General features: G+C 41.7%; 1 non-coding gene across 1 annotated transcript; it reads left to right on the top strand.

Moving 5' to 3' along the window:
• The first annotated feature begins 8,134 nt into the window (after positions 1-8,134).
• On the top strand, positions 8,135-8,241 carry LOC131247579 (small nucleolar RNA R71). The gene has a single exon (XR_009171857.1). It is a non-coding gene; the product is annotated as a small nucleolar RNA R71 (small nucleolar RNA).
• Positions 8,242-9,416: the final 1,175 nt, after the last annotated feature.

Genomic DNA, 9,416 nt, shown 5'->3' on the forward strand with positions numbered 1-9,416 from the left:
GGGGCACCCTTATCCTGCAAACAACACAGGATAGACTTTAGAGTTCGAGTCACTTTCTTAAACTTATGCTTCACAAGGCCTCGAAGATCCATAATATCCTGGTGTAGAACAACCTGCCCTTCTTCAAGCCGAGCAATACGGGCATCCCTGGCAGCCTGATCTGTGCTCTGCTCTGGTGCCACAGGAGGAGAGCTCTCACTCGTATCCTGTGCCTCAACCTCTTCCTCGTCCTGCTCTATTTCTTCTTCAATCTCAGCACCACCTTCAGCATAACTCTCATCCTCATCACTCTCTGACTCATCCTCACTCTCTGAGGCCTGACGACGAGGACCAATCTCCATCTGCTTAAGGGTCATCAGATTAATATGATGAACATGAACCGGTTTCTCTGCTCCAAGCCTATAGCCAAACTCATGTGCAAGCTTACAGATAAGTCGGCCAAAAGGAAGCGATTCGGTCCTCCTAGTCAAACGAGCGATCAGGATAATCTGATGCAAGATGTACATTGGCACACACAACTTCGCTCCTTGCCCCACCTGATACAGAAAATCTACCATCAGGTGCGTACACTCGCTGCGGTTGCTCCACCTTGGATAAACATTGAACGTACACATGTGGTGAAGCAAGCGGAAGTCGTCCGTCATGTAGGTAGCTAGAAGACTTCTATTTGGCTGCCACTCGACCAGACGACCACACAGGAACCGGGTGCGACGATCCCTCTCGCGCAAACTGTTCAAATTCTTCTCACTGGCATGCACCTCACCAAGTGGTACATTCAGGAGTCGGAATATCAAAGCGACGTTGACCGTGGCCTCCCGACCGCTGCCACAAGGAATCTTGAACTGCAGAGGCTCCAGTAAAGGATCACGAATATTAGCATAAAAAGCTCGAACAGTACTTGCATTCGTGCGATACTCACCCTCAAACAAGGGACACCAACCAGCCCCTTCCAGGCCCTCCAACAGCAAAAACTCACCAAACAGCCGCGGATCAACATGAGCCTCAAAAAGGACCCTATGACCTTCATAGACTCTATGCGATAGCTTCGCCAACAAGGTTCTTCCAATGGGAGCTTAAGGATTAAGGTCCCACTTGGTCTGAAACTCACGGGCGGCAGTCGTGCTCGCGGCGTCACCTCTCGGCCTCCGTGCACGGGTTGGGCGGCTAGGCCCGATTTCATCCACGGGTGCTCTCTTCTTCCCCATCAAAGAAAGAAGGGTGGAGATGGAAAAGATGGTCGTGATAAACTCAAAGAGGGCCATGAGAAATGAGAGAAAGAGAGAAATAGGAAGGATGGTGAAGCTTCCACACACTTAAGATCCCAAAAGAGGATTTGAGAGCCCAAATGAGAAGAAAAGAAGTGTAAACAGCAATGGGGGGTGAGGGTTTGAGATGGGTTGGTAGGGTTTGCACGAAAATGGAAGAAGAAGAAGATTTGGAAGAGATTTGGAGGAGTTTGGAGAAGAACTTGAAGGAAAAGAGAGCTTGGGAGGGTGGATTGTGAAGGAAGTAGGGTTTAGGGGAGGTTTTAATCAACAAACCATGGAAGGGTGGGCCACACTAGGCCATAGACTCATCGGCCCAAGCCGACCCGCCCGGCCTGGCCCGCTAAGCAGCGAGGCCTCGCCGAACCGCCGAGGACATCGCCGGTCTCTGGACCGTCCGGTAATGGCTCACCGTTTGGGCAAGGTCCTCCTGGTCCCTTAGCTCCCAAAAGGTGTGGGTCCCCCCTGGGCCCCACTGAAAATGCCTCGATCGGCCCCTTTGCATGATTCGACGCCTATCGAGCCATTCAGGTAGAAATCTGATACAAATAGAGATTTCTTGAAGATTGAAGGGTTGAAATGGGAGGATAAACCATCTAGACTCATTTATAGATGGTCTAGAAGAGATTTCGGGTTGCTGTGTGTGATCAGGAGAGAGCATAGACTCGATCTTGGTGATCGTTTTCAGTAAATTTTCGCAGATAGAAGCAACGGAACACAAACACTCAATCTACGATAAACTCGCACCCAAATACACTAAAGTGGCAACAACGTGTGGTGTGTGACTATAACCCAGGTCCGGTTTAATCCAAATCATGCTCTGATACCAACTTGTAATGCCCTGAAATTCGGAGGTCGAGCATAACTCAGCTCCCGAGTTCCAAAACATCACTTATGCAACATATTTAATGATGGATGCATGTTCTCTATATTAGTGTATAAAACATGGAATAGATTAAGCCAAATTGTAGATATAATTCAGGGATAAGTGAAGAAAGCAAGCGGAAGACCTAAAGAAATATATGTGTACATGTGCGAATCCCTGAAATACATACACATACCAGGTCGTAATACAAGTGTTGCTATCAAAATTATAAGTATCAAATTACATCATTTAATCCCAAAAGAAATCTCAGAATCCCGCGCATCAGAACAAGGCTCACTAGAACCCGCCTGAAAATTGCATGAAAGAAAATGCAGCCTCATCATCCTCAATCTTCTGCTCTGCCTCAGAGGTCTCATCAACATCTGCAACTAAGACAGAGTCTGGTGGGTGTTTAACATCGCCCAGAACGTGGGAGTGAGTGATCAACTCAGTGGAACAATAAAGCAAAGGTTAACATGTTATCAGTTCAATCAAGTAGTAATGATAAAGCAGAACAATCAACATGTCCTAAGTACTCTTGTTAATGCAAGGATGTATGAAGAATGATGCGTGCTCTCGCGCGTACACCCTCAGCGTCTTCATCTTACGTTACGCATGACATCGCCTCAAAGTGCGCTACGTCTTCAAAGCACATGCAAATGCGGTGCATGAACATGATTGCCAAGTTGTTATTAGTCATTTTCATACAGCAGGATTGGGAAGCTAAGATACCTTCCTCATATCACCATCCAAACAGTGATCCATTCTAGGGTCGTCAGTCCTAGACATCTCATATGATCATATGGTTTCAGGTCGTTGCAAAGGGCTCGTCACCAATCAATGCACACCTTCATACCTTCATTACCACAATAAGGCTAGTCACCTCAATGCGGTATCGAGGCATGCTCGAGGTCACTACAAAGGGCTCGTCACTAATCAATGTAGGCCGACAGTGCGAATATAGTGTCCCATATCACCATAATCGGCTCACGAGTTTAGTTGCTCACTAGTCACTACGGGGAGGCTCGTCACCCCAGTGTAGGTCGACAGCTCGACCACGGTTTCCCATGCCACCATATCCAGCTCATGAGTCTTAGCGGATCAAGGTACAATGGTTAATAGGATTTCATCGGTAAGTTAGGTACCCTAGATTCAAACAATAGCGTCCATACATGGTGAACATACATCGGACAATCAGGTTACTTGACGAACTCGACTAGCACCAGCGCATGTTGGGTTGAACGACATAGACTGCGCAAACACTCCGCATGGCCAAACCACTGCCGACAACTCTAGTACGACTCGGGTTTGTCTAATCATGTCCTTCGTGGCGAAAGCAATCTCAGCCACGAACTTAAGGCCAATTATCGATTTCCTAGACTATTCATAGTCCCAAACACATTCCACTACAACAGATATTCATATCTACAATTTACAATAGTAATGGAACAACAACTCAAATCATGTAGTACGTAAGCATTTGAAGAATATCAACTTAACTTGGATTTACACATAAGTAATGCTGGAAGTTAAACAACAAGGAATATGACTTGCATGTGGTAAATCCTACACATCAATAGGAGTGTTGAGAGTCGCTTCTCAACACCCAGAAATAGTATAATATATTACACTTTAGTTCATTCAGGCATTTCTACAAACACTTAGAATACATAGTTCAACATACATGACGTATGTTGAAATACACACATTTGGACAATTCCTTTTACTAAGGAGTTGCAGCAAATACAATTAGCATAAGTACACGACAATTAATCATGGCAAACACATGTTCATATTTTATACGCATACGGTACTTTATACATATACATAGAAGACACAAATCTCAATATAAAACATGCATATCAGGAACGTAAAATAAACATAACATTTGGCATGTGAAATCTCATCCATAACAAGAATAAACCATTCACTGGCATTGAAAGCCTTGAAAATCATAACCTATACAATTAAAGTCCGCACCTTAGACCAGAAATAGAGCACCGAACTGATTCAGACGATATGTCTTCGTCAACAGTGACAGGATAACCTAAGACAAGAATAGAAATGAGCTACAACAACACAAAGACTATTCTAAGCTCTAAAACAGATTAGGGTTAGGTTAACTTACCCAAAGATGAACTCAGAATCGCCGAAATAACGATTCAAAAGTGAAGGTTTAAGGATGAAGAAGAACAGGAAAGAATCTAAGATGATTCACCAACTTCTCTCTCACTTTCTCTCTCTTTTCCTCTCTCTTTCTTAGCCAGGGTTAGGAAATTCGTATGGAAAAGAGAGTTAGGGTTTTAAGGTCTATATATAGGCCTAACATTGATGAAATAACCCCAGGGCCAAGGTATACTTAGGGTATAACTAAAGCAGGCCTCTCTCGATCCAACGGAGCACTTTCGGTGGGCCTATTACCACGAAAGGGCGGACTTAAGCTCACTGACCATGGTTCTAGGTCAAGCTGAGTTTTCGTACTGATCAAATCTTCAGATCAACTGTGGCGGACCACACTCAATTCAACGGTCACCGAATCCCGATTAGGTCCACAAGCACAAGAACATGCCTGGGCCACCTTCCCTAATCAGAGGGTGAAATTGGGTCAGAATCCAACGGTCAGATTGCTTAAAATCATCGCGCAAGTGACACGACTCAGATTTCATAAAATCTTATTAAATTTTCAACCGTTCTCACACTCTTCACTCCGGACTCAATCAAATCGACCCAGAACATCATCTGGACTTAATTTTTGAGGTGATGACCAAGTCCAACATGGTGACCAAAACTGCCTAAGATCATCGCTATCGGACTTACGACGCGCAGTCCAGGTCCGATCCAGAACTACCAAAAATTTCCAAGAGCAACCGGATTTAGCGATGAATCCCAGATTTCAGAGTAACATAGTGCTAACTATTTTACAGATTTTGAGTTATGCAGATCCAATTTAAAGTGATTGATACAAATTTCACAAGCAATTAAGTTTAGCGCTAATTACCCTAATAAGCTACTAAGGAAAGATAGAGGTAGTACTCGGGTCTTGGCACAAAATTTCCCGGGTCATTACACATCCTTAGATTCTTTCCTGTTATTCTTCATCCTTTAACCATCACTTTTGAATCATTATTTCGGCGATTCTGAGTTCATCCTTGGGTAAGTTAACCTAACCCTAATTTGTTTTGGAGCTTAGAATAGTTTATGTGTTGTTGTAGCTCGTTTCTATTCTTGCTTTAGGTTATCTTGTCGCCGTTGACGAAGACATATCGTCTGAATCACTTCAGTGTTCTTTTCTGGTTTAAGGTGCGGACTTTAATCGTATAGGTTATAGTTTTCAAGGCTTTCAATGCCAGTTAATGGTTTATTCTTGTTCTAGGTGTAATTTCACATGCCAAATGCTATGTTTATTTTACGTTCCTGATATGTATGTGTTATATTGAGATTTGTGTATTTTGTGTATATGTAGGAAGTACCGTATACGTAAAAAATATGAACATGTGTTTGCCATGATTATTTGTCATGTACTTGTGCTAATTGTATGTGTGTCAACTCCTTGGCAAAAGGAATTGTCTAAATGCGTGTATTCCAACATACATCATGTATGTTGCACTATATATTCTAAGTGTTTGTAGAAATGTCTGAATGGTTTAAAGTGCAATATATTATTCTAATTGCGGGCGTTGAGAAGCGATTCTCAACTCTCCTATTGATGTGTATGATTTTCTACATGCAAGTCATATTCTTTGTTGTTTAACTTCAAGTATTACTTATGTTGAAACCCATGTTAAGTTGATATTCTGCAAATGCTCACATGCTACATGATGTGAATTGTCATTCCATTACTATTCTAAATTGTTGATATGCATATCTGTTGTAGTGGAATGTATTTGGGACTAGGAAATAGTCCAGGAAATCGGTAATCGGCCTTGAGTTCGTGGCTGAGGTTGCTTTCGCCACGAAGGACGTGATTTGACGAACCCGAGTCGTATTAGAGTTGTCGGCAGTGGTTTGGCCACACGGAGTGTTTGCGCACTCTATGTCGTTCAACCCAACGTGTGCTCGTGCTAGTCGAGTTCGTCAAGTAACCCAATTGTCCGATGTATGTTCACCATCTATGGACGTTATTGTTTGAATCTAGGGTACCCAACTTACCGATGAAATCCTATTAACCATTGTACCTTGATCCGCTAAGACTCATGAGCTGGACATGGTGGTATGGGACACCGTGGTCGAGCTGTCGGCCTACGCTGGGGTGACGAGCCTCCCCGTAGTGACCAGTGAGCAACCAAACTCGTAAGCCGATTATGGTGGTATGGGACACTATATTCACGCTGTCGGCCTACATTGATTGGTGACGAGCCCTTTGTAGTGACCTCGAGCATGCCTGGATACCGCATTGAGGTGAGGAGCCTTATTGTGGTAACGAAGGTATGATAGGCGTACATTGATTGGTAACGAGCCCTTTGCAATGACCTGAAACCATATGATCGTATGAGATGTCTAGGACTGACGACCCTAGAATGGATCACTGTTTGAATGGTGATATGAAGAAGGTATCTTAGCTTCCCAATCCTGTTGTATGAAAAGGACTAATAACAACTTGGTAATCATGTTCATGCACCACATTTGTATGTGCTTTGAAGACGTGGCGCACTTTGAGGTGATGTCATGCGTAACGTAAGATGAAGACGCTGAGGGTGTATGCGCGAGGGCACACATCATTCTTCATACATCCTTGCATTAATAAGAGTACTTAGGACATGTTTATTGTTCTGCTTTATCATTACTGCTTGATTGAACTGATAACATGTTAACCTTTGCTTTATTGTTCCACTGAGTTGATCACTCACTCCCACGTTCTGGGGCGGTGCTTAAACACCACCAAACTTTGTCTTAGTTGTAGATGTTGATGCGACCTCTAAGGCAGAGCAGGAGTTCGAGGATGACGGGGCTACATTTTCTTTCATGCACTTTTCAGGTGGGTTCTAGTGAGCCATGTCCTAATGCGCGGGAATTCTGGGTTTCTTTTGGAATAGCTAATGTCTTTTAATACTTGTATTATTTTGATAGCAACACTTGTATTATGACCTAGTATGTATTCGGACTTTAGGGATTTACACATGTACACTTATGTTTCTATAAGTCTTCCGCTTGCGTTTCTCACTTATTCCTAAATTATGTTTGCAGTTTGGCTTAATCTATTCCATGTTTTATGTACTCATACAGACAACATACATCCATCATTAAATATGTTGCATAAGTGATGTTTTGAAACTCGAGAGCTGAGTTATGCCCGACCCCCGAATTTCAGGGCGTTACAACCCCTATCTCTCTAATTGTCAAGTGTGACTCAATTCGTTGCACAACTTTAGTAAGATCTCGAAAAGGTTGTAGTGTGCCTTGATTAAAAAGCTCTTGATTTTGAATGTGTTTTAAAACCGAATCCTCTTGAGGCTTCTTCTAATCCAAAAACTAGTTAAGGATCCCTTGAGGAGTAGTAGTTTGCCCATCTCTCCAGCTAAACTTTGGATGGTTTCTCCAGCTAGAGTTGTATGTGTTCGAGGTGGTTTCTTTGAAAGGTCTCTGGTAGTTTGTTTACGGCATTCGACTGTTCATTCAATATATCTTGAAAAACAAGTATTGTTGGATAATTTTCAATCGTATGAATGTTGTAAGAACAAATACCACAAACTACTTCCTTAGCCTTATCCTTCTTAAGTTTAATGGCCTCGAGTTTCCTTGTGAGGCTGGCCACTTTAGCACTTATATCATCTTTTTCTCTCAAAGCATACATTCCACCCCTCTCCTTTGTTTGAATTGGCTTAGACATGATATTGGGTCTAGGGGATATATCCCATGATTGTTGTTTTCAGCAAGCTTGTCAAAATAATCTCACACATCATTGACATCTTTGCTCATGAATTTTCCATTGCTCATTGTCTTGACCATTTGGCGCATAGAAGATGTCAGTCCATCATAAAAGAAACTTGTTATACACAATGTTTCAAATCCATGTTATGGACATGAACTGACAAGATCCTTGAATCACTCCCAACATTAGAAGAATGTTTCATCTTCTTTTTGGGTGAAGTTCATAATCAACTTTATAAGGGTGTTCGTTTTATGATATGGGAAGAATTTCTTTATGAACTCCCTTATCATGACGTTCCATCTACCAATGGATTATGGATGTAGTGAGTGCAACCATGTCCTAGCTTTTTCTTTCAAAGAAAAAGGAAAGAGTTTCATTCTGATCGTGTCCTCAGACATGTTAGGAAAAATATAAAGTGGCTATGATCTCATCAAACTCTTTCATGTGTAAATATGGACTTTTAGATTCAAGTCCATGGAACTTTGGAAGGAGTTGGATCACCCCTGGCTTGATATCCATGTTTCCCATATTTTCTGAAAAAATCATACAAGAAGGTGTGCTCATCCCCACCGGTTGTAAGTAATCTTATAAAGTACGAGGCGGGGGTGCTTGATGCACCTCATTCTCATCCTAAATTTCCTCAACCCTAAGTTGAGGTGGATTTAGAGGTTGATTGGCAGCCATAACTTTAGTTAACTTTATGGATCTCGAGTGGTGTCTAATCCTATGATGGATAAATAACCCCTTAACTAATCCTCCTTCACTCAAAAGACATCGAGTGTTATCACGGACCCACTCGGGCGTGAAACACTCTTAGCCCTCAATTTTAGACTCTAACCTAAACCTAAAAGAAAAAGGAAAATTGAAATCTAAAAATAGAAAGAGAGAGAATTAAAAAGAAGTTACTAAATTGGAAGTTCTATGTTAACATCCGGCAAAAAAAAAAAAAAAAAAATAGTTAGTTTCTAAAAACAAATTCAGAAAGTTTTTAATACTAGAAATAGAAAGAAGGTTAGTTTCTTAAAAAAACAAATCAGAAAGACCCTAACCTAAAAATAGAAAGTAAACAAATCATAATCTTAACCTAATTCCAAAACTAATCAATCTCAGAAAAACGTAACTGTTAGTCGTGATGTAGTAATAATCTCGGTAAGACCAAGGTTGAATCAACAAGGACTGATCTTATACGTTTCTGAAATTAAATAGAAGTAGAACTAGGAGAAGATGTAAAACTAATTCTGAAGTGATTGAGAGAGTAATTGTGATTAAAGTGATTAGAACTAAGAATTCAAAGGTAGGAACTAGGGTTTCCAATGATCCACTTATAGTGATCAGGGAACCCGCTTATTTGATTCAAATAACTCAATTGGAATTGAAGTCCTATCCAATCCAATTGGAAGATATAACAATTAAATCA

The sequence above is a fragment of the Magnolia sinica genome, chromosome 5, assembly GCF_029962835.1.
Source record: "Magnolia sinica isolate HGM2019 chromosome 5, MsV1, whole genome shotgun sequence".
NCBI lineage: Eukaryota > Viridiplantae > Streptophyta > Magnoliopsida > Magnoliales > Magnoliaceae > Magnolia > Magnolia sinica.